This window comes from Lithobates pipiens, unplaced genomic scaffold (assembly GCF_037356315.1).
Source record: "Lithobates pipiens isolate NorthernLeopardFrog02 unplaced genomic scaffold, aLitPip1_a1.2 Scaffold_19, whole genome shotgun sequence".
Lineage (NCBI taxonomy): Eukaryota > Metazoa > Chordata > Amphibia > Anura > Ranidae > Lithobates > Lithobates pipiens.
Genome location: NW_027507764.1, coordinates 521,321,668 through 521,334,312, shown reverse-complemented (window position 1 = coordinate 521,334,312; position 12,645 = coordinate 521,321,668). Strand labels below are relative to the sequence as shown.

The 12,645-nt window shown below is 46.0% G+C and overlaps 6 pseudogenes; all 6 read left to right on the top strand.

Moving 5' to 3' along the window:
- The first annotated feature begins 379 nt into the window (after positions 1-379).
- LOC144000034 (5S ribosomal RNA) lies at positions 380-498 on the top strand (annotated as a pseudogene).
- A 951-nt stretch (positions 499-1,449) lies between these two features.
- Positions 1,450-1,568, top strand: LOC143999527 (5S ribosomal RNA; annotated as a pseudogene).
- A 99-nt stretch (positions 1,569-1,667) lies between these two features.
- On the top strand, positions 1,668-1,786 carry LOC143998876 (5S ribosomal RNA; annotated as a pseudogene).
- Positions 1,787-2,107: 321 nt separating this feature from the next.
- Positions 2,108-2,226, top strand: LOC143999009 (5S ribosomal RNA; annotated as a pseudogene).
- Positions 2,227-2,326: 100 nt separating this feature from the next.
- Positions 2,327-2,445, top strand: LOC143999355 (5S ribosomal RNA; annotated as a pseudogene).
- A 100-nt stretch (positions 2,446-2,545) lies between these two features.
- Positions 2,546-2,664, top strand: LOC143999236 (5S ribosomal RNA; annotated as a pseudogene).
- The last annotated feature ends 9,981 nt before the right edge of the window (positions 2,665-12,645 follow it).

The window sequence follows — 12,645 nt, the reverse complement described above, 5'->3', positions numbered from 1 at the left end:
TCTTTTTATGTTGTTGGCTTTGACCTGTTTTTTTCGCTTGTTTCTGAAGGCGACCATCTTGGCGTTTGTCAAGAGGGTTGGGCGTGTCTTGAAGAGAATGCTTACGGCCACATCACCCTGAAAGCACCCGATCTCGTCTGATTTCAGAGGCTAAGCAGTGTCAGGCCTGGTTAGTACCTGGATGGGAGACTGCCTTAGGAAGACCAGGTGCCATAGAAGGATCTGGCCTGGTTAGTGTCTTGATTGGGAGATCGCCTGGGAATACCGGATGCCGTAGACTTCTTTTTATGTTGTTGGCTTTGACCTGTTTTTTTTAGCTTTTTTCCCAAGGTGAGCATCTTGGCCTTTGTCAAGAGGCTTCAGAGTGCCCAAAGAGAGTGCCTACGGCCAAATCACCCTGAGAGAGCCCAATCTCATCTGATCTTGGAGGCTAAGCAGCGATGGGCCTGGTTAGTACCTGGACGGGAGACAGCCTGGGAATACCAGGTGCCGTAGGCTTCTCATTATGTTGTCGGCGTTGACCTGTGTTTTTTCCCTTTTTTCCCAAGGTGACCATCTTGCCATTTGTCAAGAGGGTTGAGAGTGCACAAAGAAATTGCCTACGGCCACAACGCCCTTAAAGCACCCAATCTCGTCTGGTCTCAGAGGCTAAGCAGGGTTGGGCCTGGTTTGTACCTGGATGGGAGACCGCCTGGGTTTTCCAGATGCCGCAGGCTTCTTTTTATGTTGTTGGTGTTGACCTGTTTTTTTTCGCTTGTTTCCCAAAGTGATCATCTTGGCATTTGTCAAGAGGGTAGAGAGTGCTTAAAGAGATCGCTTACAGCAGCATCACCCTGAAAGCACCCTATCTCTTCTGATCTCGGAGGCTAAGAAGGGTTGGGCCTAGTTAGTACTTGAATGGGAGACGGCCTTGGAATACCAGGTGCCGTATTCTTCTTTTCATGTTGTTGGCGTTGACCTGTTTTTTTTCGCTTGTTTCCCAGGGTGACTATCTTGGCATTTTTCAAGGGGGATGAGAGTGCCCAAAGAGATTGCCTATGGGCACATCACCCTGAAAGCACCCAATCTCCTCTGATCTCAGAGGCTAGAAAGGGTCGTGCCTTGTTAATACCTGGATGGGAGACCGCCTGGGAATACTAGGTGCTGTAGGCTTCTTTTTATGTTGTTGGCGTTGACTTGATTTTTTGTTTGCTTCCCAAGGTGACCATCTTGGCGTTTGTCAAGAGGGTTGAGCGTGCCTGAAAAAAATCTACTATGGCTGCATCACCCTGAAGGAGCCCAATCTCATTTGATCTCAGAGGCTAAGCAGGGTTGGGACCTGGTTAGTACCTGGATGGGAGACCGCCTGGGATTTCTCAATGCCATAGGCTTTTTTTTTAAGTTGTTGCTTGATTCCCAAGGTGACCATCTTGGCGTTTGTCAAGAGGGTTGAAAGTGCCTGAAGGGATTGCCTACGGGCACATCACCCTGAAAGCACCCGATCTCATTTGATGTTGGAGGCTAAGAAGAGTCAGGCCTTGTTAGTACGCGGATGGGAGACCGCCTGGGAATACCAGGTGTCGTAGGCTTCTTTTTATGTTGTTGGCGTTGACCTGTTTTTTTTAGCTTGTTTCCCAAGGTCATCATCTTGGTGTTTGTCAAGAGGGTTGAGAGTGCCTGAAGAGATTGCCTATGGCCACATCACTCTGAAAGCACCCAATCTTGTCTGATCTTGGAGGCTAAGAATAGTCAGGCCTGGTTAGTACCTGGATGGGAGACCACCTGGGAATACCAGTTATTGTAGGCTTCTTTTTATGTTGTTGGCGTTGATTCGTTTGTTTTTTTCCGCTTGTTTCCCAAGGTGACCATCTTGGCATTTGTCAAGAGGGTTGAGAGTGCCCAAAGAGATCGCTTACAGCAGCATCACCCTGAAAAAGCCCTAGCTCTTCTTATCTCTGAGGCTAAGAAGGGTTGGGCCTAGTTAGTACCTGGATGGGAGATGGTGTTGGAATACCAGGTGCCGTATTCTTCTTTTTATGTTGTTGACATTGACCTGTCTTTTTTCGCTTGTATCTCAAGGTGACTATCTTGGCATTTGTCAAGAGGGTTGAGAGTGCCCAAAGAGATTGCATATGGGCACATAACCCTGAAAGCGCCCGATCTCCTCTGATCTCAGAGGCTAAACAGGGTTGGGCCTTGCTAGTACCTGGATTGGAGACAACCTGGGAATACTAGGTGCTGTAGGCTTCTTTTTATGTTGTTGGCGTTGACTTGTTTTTGTTTTGTTTGTTTACCAAGGTGACCATCTTGGTGTTTGTCAAGAGGGTTGAGAGTGCCTGAAGAGCTTGCCTATGGCCACATAACCCTGAAAGCACCAGATCTCGTCTGATCTCAGAGACTAAACAGGGTCGGGCCTTGTTAATACCTGGATGAGAGACCACCTGGGAATACTAGGTGCTGTAGACTTCTTTTTATGTTGTTGGTGTTGACTTGTTTTTTTTTTGTTTCTTTCCCAAGGTGACCATCTTGGCGTTTGTCAAGAGAGTTGAGAGTGCCTGAAGTTATTGGCTACGGCCACATCCCCCTGAATCTGTTCCATCTCATCTGATCTTGGAGGCTAAGCAGGGTCGGGCCTGGTTAATGCCTGGATGGGAGACCGCCTGGGAATACCAGGTGTCGTAGGCTTCTTTTTTTTTTTCAAATATAATTTTTTCTCCAAACAGGGGAAGACGGTCCCCCGAGTACATAATGCAACAGAGAAATACAGAGCAAAAAGCAGCTGAACAATACTTGATACAGGTATATTCGCAACTGTGAGTCTGCCTTCCATCAATCATAATGATTCAAGGCACGGATAAAGTACTGTACCAAGATCCAGGGTCACACAAACCCCAGGTCCCTCTGGCATAATCCATCCAGAGGGGGGGGTGGGGCCGTCATTCCCAATTTTCCACTTTTTCCAAAAGAGAGAGTGGGTGGAGGGGGTGAGAGATAGGGGAGGAAGGCAGAAAAGAGAAGGGGTGAAAGATCAGGAAAGGAGAAGAGGGGACGAGACACAATGGCAGCCACTGTCCAAGGGGCCAGTCAAGGAAAGCTCAGAGCATTAAGGTGATAGCAGGCGACATCCTTCCAGCGAGAATATAAAGGTATTCCAGATGTCCCAGGTTTGTTTAAAAAATTCTTGTTTACCTTGTGATGTGAGGATCAAGTCCTCCATTTTTTTTAATGTCCTCTATTTTCCTAAGCCAGTGAGTAATGAAAGGGGGGGAACATTTTTTCCAATAGAGAGGGATGCAGGATTTCGCCGCATTTATCACATGCCGTAAAATTTATTTTTTTGTACTTCTTAATGGGAATCTGTCAATGGTGCAAGAGAAAAAATGCAGCCTCTTCCGGGATGGAGAAGTCTGTGAATTTTTGTGTTATGCATCGGATCTCTGTCCAGAAGTCCACCAAGCTGGGGCAGGACCAAAAAATGTGGATCAACGTGCCCTCTTCTTCTCCACACCTCCAGCATATGTTCGAGGAAGAGGGGAATTATTTATGCAGCTTTGATGGTGTCAAATACCACCTGGTGAGAAGTTTAAAATTTGTCTCCTGTATCTTCGTGCACAGCGAGGTTTTGAGAGCCAAAGTGATAATGCGTTGTCTCTGTGCTGGGGAAAACGAGCAATTAAGGTCCTTTTCCCAGTTGGACAGGCAGGTTAAGTGTGGGTGATCTGTTTGAGAGAGAATGTGGACCAAAGGGCCTTCGCTCCTGCATAGAGCCTCAAACTCCGTCTGAGGGCGTGCGAAAGTTTGAGTATTGGGGATGGAATGGAAAAAATGATGTTGTTGCGCCGCTCTCCAAAAAGGCATTTGGAAAAGCCCTGTCGGATCTGTTAGGGTTGAGAAAGAAGGTCATTTTCCATCAATGACGAATTTAGACGCATGGTCTAGGTTGGAATTTCTAAGTGGGTCCCCGGTTCCAAGTTCGGATGGCCACGTATAGGGAATAGGGGGGAAGTCAAAGACGTGAGTGTGTTTTGGGTAGCGATCAGGTGACTGACTTTCAATGAAGCCCCTATAGTGGGATGTGACGTCAATTCTGTGGGTAAATCCTTATAGCACCACATGGTGCTTCTTAGCGGAATTTGGGAGTGAGATTGTCCTAGTAGCACCCAGAGCTTAGAAAGTTTGTTTCCATTCCAGTCCAATACACGCCCCAGATGGGAGGCCAGGTAGTAGCATCGCAAGTCAGGGAGAACCAACCCTCCCTGTTGTTTAGACAATGTCAGCTGTGACCACTTAAGTCTGGGATTTTTGTGGGCCCAGTTAAATTGAGTGAGCAGGGATTGAGCTTGCTTAAAAAACGGGACTGGAATCTGGATCGGGAGAGCTTGGAAAAGATAGGTAAATTTAGGGAGTATGTTCATTTTAATGAGATTGCATCTCCTGAACCAGGAATGGAGGCCAGAATGCCACCCGTGAAGCAAACTGCGGATCTTAGTGACAAGGGGTGGGGGGAAGTTCAACATAAACGTACGCGTGTTGTCCTGTGGAATGTAAGTACCTAAGTACTTAAGGGCTGTATGGGTCCATTTAAATAGAAAATTGGACTACAAGTCTAGTAACGTTTGCGGGCGGACTTCGACCCCCATGGCCTCTGATTTCAAGAAGTATCCCGTATATCTGGAATTCCCGAAGGAGATTTGGCAAGGAAACTCTGGGATTCGTCAACGAGAACAGCATGTCATCTACGTAGGCAGATGTCAATAGTACCGATTTGGAGTCGCGTTATGTCTGAGTTTTGTCGAATTGTGGAGAGAAAGGGTTCCAATGACAGTGCAAATAACTGGGGCGACAGGGGGCAACCCTGTCTGGTCCCATTCCCGATGTCAAGGGGAGATGAGAGCACCCCATTCGCTTTGAGTTGAGCTGAAGGGCGTGAGTATATCTTACTTATCCATGCCAACATCCGTTCACTCAGACCTATATGGCGAAGGACCGAGAACATGAATGTCCATTTGACCCGATCAAAAGCCTTCTCGGCATCAGTACTCACGAAAAGACAAGGGGTCCCAGATGACTTTGCTTTATGGACCAGGGTAAGCACCTTAATGGTGTTGTCCCTATCTTCCCTGGTGGGAATAAAACCTAACTGGTCAATATGTATAAGGGACTGCAAGTGCTGTGCCAATCACGTGGCGAGGATTTTAGAGAATCGTTTTAGGACCGAATTTAGGAGGGAAATGGGTCTGTAGCTCCCACATAGGCCCGGGTCTTTGCCCTCCTTAGGTATCAACGAGATGTGGGCTCTAAGGGTATGCTCAGGAAAATCCCCATTCAAGCTCAGAGTATTCAATAAATTCACCAAGCGCGGGCCGAGAATAGGGAGGAAGGTCTTATAGTATTGTGCGGTATATCCGTCAGGGCCCGGAGCCTTACCCACCTTCGGGGGTCCCACGGCCATCTGGACTTCTTCCAGTGTGATCGGGTTGGTAGACCAGAACCGGTTACATATCTGTCTATATTGTCCTGTCCGGACCCTGAATCGGGCAGGTTGTAGAGATCAGAGTAGCATTTTTCAAAGACTTTGGCTATCTGGGTTGGGGTAGAGCCCCTCTGGCCATTCTCATCTATCAACTGTTGTATGTAAGAGGCAGATTTCCACTCCTTTACTAACCTGGCAAAGATTTTTCCGCATTTGTCCCCTGATTCCTACATCAGTTTACGACAAAACTGGAGTACTGCTTTCGCTTTATAATGGAGTAGGTCAGTAATCTGGGTACGGAGTGTCCCCAATTCAATCTCTAAGGTCCGTGAGGGGGCATGTTTATGTTTCGCTTCCACAGAGGCAAGTTCACAAAACAGATTAGCAATTTGTTCCTTCCGTGTTCGTTTGATGCGTGCCCCGTGCCTGATAAGTACCCTGCGGAGTACTGACTTGTGAGCCTCCCAAATTATCCCCGGGTCGCAGTCCTGCGTTTAGTTTTCTTGGAAATAAAGGTCCAATTCCCTGGTCACATCTGCTAAAACTTCCGGTATCTGGAGGAGGCTCTCATTAAGGTGCCAGAATAGAGTCCTAGGTGAGGGGTTCCTAGAGAGGGTGTAGGTAAGGGCTACAGGAGCGTGGTCAGACCAAGTAATATGGCCGATGGAGGAAGAGCTCACCAAGTGCAGTTGGTCATGTGGAATCAAGAAGAAGTCTATCCTCAAGTATGATTTGTGAGGGGAAGAGCAAAAAGAGTAGTCCCTTTCCCCGGAGTGTTGCAGACACCAGATATCAACTAATTGGTCATTCAGTAAGCACTTAGTAATCCGCTTTCTAGAGTAAATGAGGAGCGAGGAGCAAGAGGCAGAAGTGTCAACCGATGGCGAAAGGGGACATTAAAGTCCCCACCTAATATCAACTGGCCCTCCCGAAAGTCACATCATCTGTGCAGGGTAGTTCTGAGGAATGTGTCTTGGTGATCATTGGGAGCGTACACAGTGGCAAATGTAAAAAGGAGCTCTCCAATGTGGCCCCTAAGAAAAAGATATCGGCCCCCAGGGTCCACCAGAGAATCCTGGAGAACCGAGGGGAGCCTGCTAGAGATCAGAATGGAGATTCCCTTGGTCTTAGAGGAGGGGTTAGTAGAGTGGTAGACCTTAGGGAAGGATCTTGACCGTAGAAAGGGGGGGCTAGTATTTTTAAAATGTGTTTCTTGTATAAAGGCCACATCAGTACAGGAAGTCTTCAGTTCTCACAGGAGGATCCACCGTTTTTCAGAGGAGTTCAGTCCCTTAACGTTTAGAGAGGTGACCTTGACTGAGTCTGCCATCGCTCCTCGGGGAGGGGAAGGGGGACGTCCGAGAAAAGCAAAGAAAGTTGAACCAAGGTAGGTATTGGGTAGGTAATGGATGGAGGGAACTAAGGGGGAAAAAGGAAGGGCAAATGGAAGGAAAGGTAAGGGGAAAAAGAGGCCGGGCACCTCAACCCCAGGGGGAGAGGGAAATTAAGGGTTGTCCGCACTCAACAGTACAGGAATTGTATACTAAAACAGCACAATTATGCTATAGCGTTTACCAGATGTACACTGGGTTTAAAGCGCCGTCCTACTTGGGTTGGTGGGTAGACAGGTCGGAGAGGGAGCCCCCGGATCCCAGTCCCCCCAGTCCCTGCAGTGGTAAATGTCACGTCTGATACCGGTATGCAAATAAAAGACAATCAGTAACATCATAGAACCAAAAAACAATAGTATAATTAAAACAGAGGTAGAGCATAGAACTGTCAGCACTGAGGGGTCTCCTCAGCTCGCCCTAAATGTAGGCATGCACGAGGGAGCCCGTCACAACAGAAAAGGCATCACAGAATGGGATCCACCACCCCCCGTCCCATACCCCAAAAGTACATGCAGCCCCCGAACAAATGTATTTCTCTCTTTGGCAGATTGTCCTCTTCTTACCCCCTCTCCTCCATCCACGCCCCGGGGGAAAAGGAGGAGGGAAGGGGAGAAAAGAGGGGGGTAAGGGGGGAAAGGGGGAGTGAAAGGGGGGAGGGAAGGGGGGAGGGAAGGGGGGAGGGAAGGGAAGGAGGTAAGGGAGGGAAGGGGGGAGGGAAGGAGGGGCAGCAAAGGAGAGGGGACAAACATGCGGAAAGGTCAAGTCCTTTAGCGTGCTCACACCAGCAACCACCCGGACCCCATAAGTTTCAACTCCTCCCCTCCATGGTCACCACATGAAGATGAAAGAGGAGCAGCCCTGGTCGGTGCATGGAGAATCCGGCAGGCAAGGGGCTGGGGCCACCATCCCTCCATCCAACGGGAGACTTCACCCGAGCAGCAGTTCTGGGGCCCGCCAATTAGTGTCTCTCCTGCATCACCATCGGGGGCTGTGTAGAGCATCCAGAGGGAGGCTGGGACCGCCAAAACAGTAAGGGGTAAATCCTCCAGGGGGGTCCAGAGTCAAACTGGAGGGAAGCAGTGTCTCGCACCAATAGGCTCAATAAATAAGTCATCCAGGGTGTCCCCGAAAGCTGCAGAAGGCAATCTCGGCAAAGAGTAGGTGGGGGCCAGAGGGGGGGACGAGGGGCGCAACCAGGGAGAGGGGACACATATGCGGGAATGTCAAGCCCTTCCAGTACAGCGCACTAGGTATCACTCAGACCCCCCAAAGTGCAACTCCCCCCTCTAAGGTCAAGACTCCAGAAGGGAAGATGAGCCGCCCTGGTCTGTACATGAAAGAACCTGCTGCCAAGGGGTTGGGGCCATCATCCCTTCCTCCAATGGGAGATGCCACCTGTCAAGTGGTGCCCCTCCGACAATGTCGTCGGGGTATATGTGGAGCATCCAGGGGGAGGCAGGGACCACCCAAACAGTGAGGGGTAACGCCTCCAATGGGGACTGGTGTCAGACAGGAGGATAGCGGTGTCTTGTACAAGTTGGTTAATTAGACAAGTCATCCAGTATGTTCCTGTGAGCAGCGGAAGGAAAGGTCGGTAAGGATTATGAATGGGTGGGGGCCAGGGAGTGCATAAAACTGCCACCAGATGACCGGGGCAGAGAGGGCAAGGGGATGAAAGTCAGATCTGGTAGGTGGGGGGGGGGTGAGGAGTCTCACTCATATTACTCACGTTGGCCATCCCTTGAAGCTGAGCTCTCTGCATACCCAGGATGTTCTTCTGTATAATCTAGCCTATCTGTATACATTAGCCTGTCTTTTGTACACATTAGCCTCTCTGTATCAACTAGCCGGTCTTCTGTATACACTAGTCCGTCCCTAGCTTGTCTTTTATACACATAGTCTCTCGGTATACCCCGCCTTTCTGTATACATCTTTATACCCTAGCCTCTATGTATAATCTTGCCTCTCATTATACCCCAGCCTGTATTCTGTTTACCCAATTTTGTCTTTTATATAAACTAGCCTGTCTACTGTATAACTTAGCTTCTCATTATACCCCGGGCTCACTGTCAGCTTGTCTCTGTACACTAGCCTCTCTGTTTTCCCTAGTCTCTCTGTTTAAAATAGCCTCTCTGTATACACTAGTCTGTCCGTATACTTTAGCAAGTCTGCACACACTAGCCTCTTTGTGTAAAACAGCCTCTCCCTCAGTATAACCTCGCCTCCATCTCTGCATATCCAGTACGTTCTTCTGTATAATCTAGCCTGTCTTTTGTACACATTAGCCTCTCTGTATAAACTAGCTGGTCTTCTGTATACACTATTCCGTCTGTATACACTAGCAAGTCTGTGTAACCCGGTCTCTCTCTCCCTAGAAAACACCGACCCTGACAGAGGAGGAGGGTTTAATAGTCCCTCAGACTCCTCCCACAAATACGGGCTGGCCTGCGGCCAGCCTTCCCACTTGTAATCGGAGTCTTCAAGTGGGAAATGCGATATTACTTAACCACTTCCCACCCGGCCAATGCACATATACGGCCGGGTGGGAGCCGTCTACTTCTGATAGGACGTTCAGGAATGTCAATCAGGGCTCTGTGATTGGCCCTCCTGATCACATGACGGCCGTGTCCAATCACGGCCGTCATGTGATGTAAACAAACAGCCGGTTGCTAGGCAATCGGCTCCTCCTCTCCTCACACAGAAGTCATCGCTGAGGAGAGGAGAGTAGATTGCTGCAGCCGGCTGATGATCAGTGAGTATGAGCTGTTTTTTACAGCTTTTTACTCACTGATCTTCAGTCTAGTGTAAACACACAACACACCACACAGTGTAAACACAGTCCCCACATATGTCCCCATAACACACATGTCCCCAAAACATACATGTCCCCAAAAAATAAAAACACATGTCCCTAATAATAAAAACATGTCCCCCACATATGTCCCACTAAAATCACTTGTCCCAATGATTATGTGCACACATATGTACGTGATCACCTGCACACATATGTACATGATCATTTGCGTACATATGTCCGTGATCACACAAACCAATTATTATACACTTAACGGATTTTTTTTTACCAAAAACATGTAGCAGAATACATTTTGGCTTACATTTATGACAAAATTTGATTTTATTGGATTTCTTTTAAAATAGAAAAAAGAAAATATTGTTTTTTTTTCCAAATTTCCGCTTTTTTGCACTTATATCGCAAAAAATAAAAAACGGAGTCGTGAATAAATACCACCAAAATAAATCTCTATTTGTGCGAACAAAATGATAAAAATGTCATTTGGGTACAGTGTAGCATGACCGCGCAATTGTCACTGAAAGCGCTAGAGCGATGAAAGCTGAAAATTGGGCTGGGAAGGAAGGGGGCGAAAGTGCCCTGTATTGTAGTGGTTAAGAACCAAGGCCTGAGGTGTGCCATGGCCTGGATGGTCAGTATGCTTGAAAAGAGGGCAAAAAAACACAAGTATAGGTGGAAAAGGAAAGGTAAAGATCCCATCCATAAAATGACATATGCCCAAACGCCAACTGTAAGTTACCGCTGTGAGAGTAGAACCCACCGACTCTTGACCTGAAGATGAGAAGGAACCCCTTAAGAGCCTGCAAGCTACGCAAACCCAAATGAATGTCCCGTGAAGGATAGGATGAGCCTGATGCCCAAGGTAACCCAGACATGAGAATGAACTTCTTGTGAATGAGAGGATACGTGGGGAAAAGGGAGCAAGGGCTGACCCGAAGAACCCTACAAGAAGATGGCTGAGCAGACTGAAAAAACCCAACACAAGACTGCCTGGGGTATACAGTGAGGCTATTATAATTGGAATGAGGCTGGGGTAATAAGATTGGCTTGGGTATACGGCGAGGTAGACCCTAGAAAAGAAACAGAAATCAGAAAAGTCAAACAAGGTAATACAGATAGGCTAATGTTATTCCCCTGAGCCTGGTGTATACAGAAGAATGGCTAGTGTATACAGAGAGGCTAGTGTGTACAGATGACAAGCTATTGTTTACAGATAGGCTTGTGTATACAGAAGAGAGTCTGGGGAATTCAGTGAGGCTAGTGTATGCATAGAGGCTGGGACACCGAGACTATTGTAAAAAGAAGGCAGGCTAGTGTATATAGGTTACGGGCACGTGTATACAGAAGACAGAGAGGCTAGTCTATATAGAGGGACTGGTGTACACAGAAAGATTAATGTATACAGAAAGGCTAGCGTGTACAGAAGACATGACTTTATTTTTTGTTAATGCAACTACATCTAAATCATGTAAAGAGTTACAGTGCTTTTTTCATATTTGGTGCTGTTAAAAGGTCAGTAGTGTGTTGTCAGTGGTGATATCAATGTGACAGTTAATGTAGAGAACTACATATATAAAAAATAGAGCAAAAGAGTGCTAAGTTTATTTTGTTAAGTCATTGACTGATAGACGTTAAGTAATTGGCCGTTATTGGTTTGGCAGTACATGGTTTATTTTGATGTAAGATAATTTTATTCTCTACCTATAGCCGAGTTTTAGACGACTTTATTATTAGCATTAGTCGCATTAATCATATTTATTATGCAGAGTGTAAGTATTGTAGTGAGACGATATTGCTTTTGAAATATTTGTATTATTATACATAGCATTGTTAGTAGACCAATAGGACAATTTACATGGCTTAATATTGCAGAGCGTAATTTAACAGGAAAGAAATCCAAAGCGTTAGTTGCAGTAGCTTCATAAAACTGAGAAATCGTTGCATTACTCTAAATGTAAAAGTTGTTCCGTTAGCACTGAGAAGACTGATATTAGATGAGTGATCTACCCATTCCGTTTACTATTGCAGAGAGATACCGGTTAAATGTTAATATCTTAATATTTATTGCTGCGTGTAAGGTAGAAATAAGATTGTTTTGTGTGAGTTGGTTTACCAGGATATAGAGATCGTAATCTGGTTATTCTAATAATAAATATAGCAAAATAACACAGATTAATATTGAGACAGTATATACAAGTCGAGTTTAAGTGGAAATACAGGAAATGACAGCAACGACGTGTGTAGGTTTTTATCAATCGGGTTCATTACGTGTCTTTAATAATGTAGTAAATATACCCCAAATATAGCATAAAGATAAGAAAGGAAAATAACTGGCAGAGGATGACATGGCAAAAAGACAAACTGCATTAGAAATGTGAATGTGAATTAGAGATGAAATGTCAATCCCCATTGGTAACCATTAATAAAGTTAACACGGCTACGTACAGCAAAGTTTGAGCTAAGCAGCTAAATATTCCTTTATATTGCAGAGCTTAAGTATTGCAGTTGAAAAGAGATCGGAAGCGTTTTTTGCAGTAGCTTTAAAATGACTGAGAAATCATTTCATTACTCTAAATGAAAAAGTTATCCCGGTAGCACTGAGTGGACTGATATTAGATGAGTTATCGTTGTAATACAAATTCAGTTTCCTATAGCAGAGAGATACCAGCTAAATGTAAGAAGAGCAATTGAACTGTTCACATCGGTAGCATTGCATTACTCTTAATATGTGAAGCGTGTAAAGAAGCAAAAGATGGTTTTGTATTATCCTAAAAGTAGCAGTATACGTAATAAAGGTGGATTTAGACATAGCAAACCCTATAATCTAATTTAGCAAAATTAGAAAGGATAATATTGAGACAGTATAAACAGGTCGAGTTTAAGTGGAAATACACAAAATATCTAGCTTACCTTTACATTGTTCAATAGAGCCTTGCAAAGTAATACCAAGTTAGAATATCGGACTAGCAATTAGATGAGATGATTGCTGT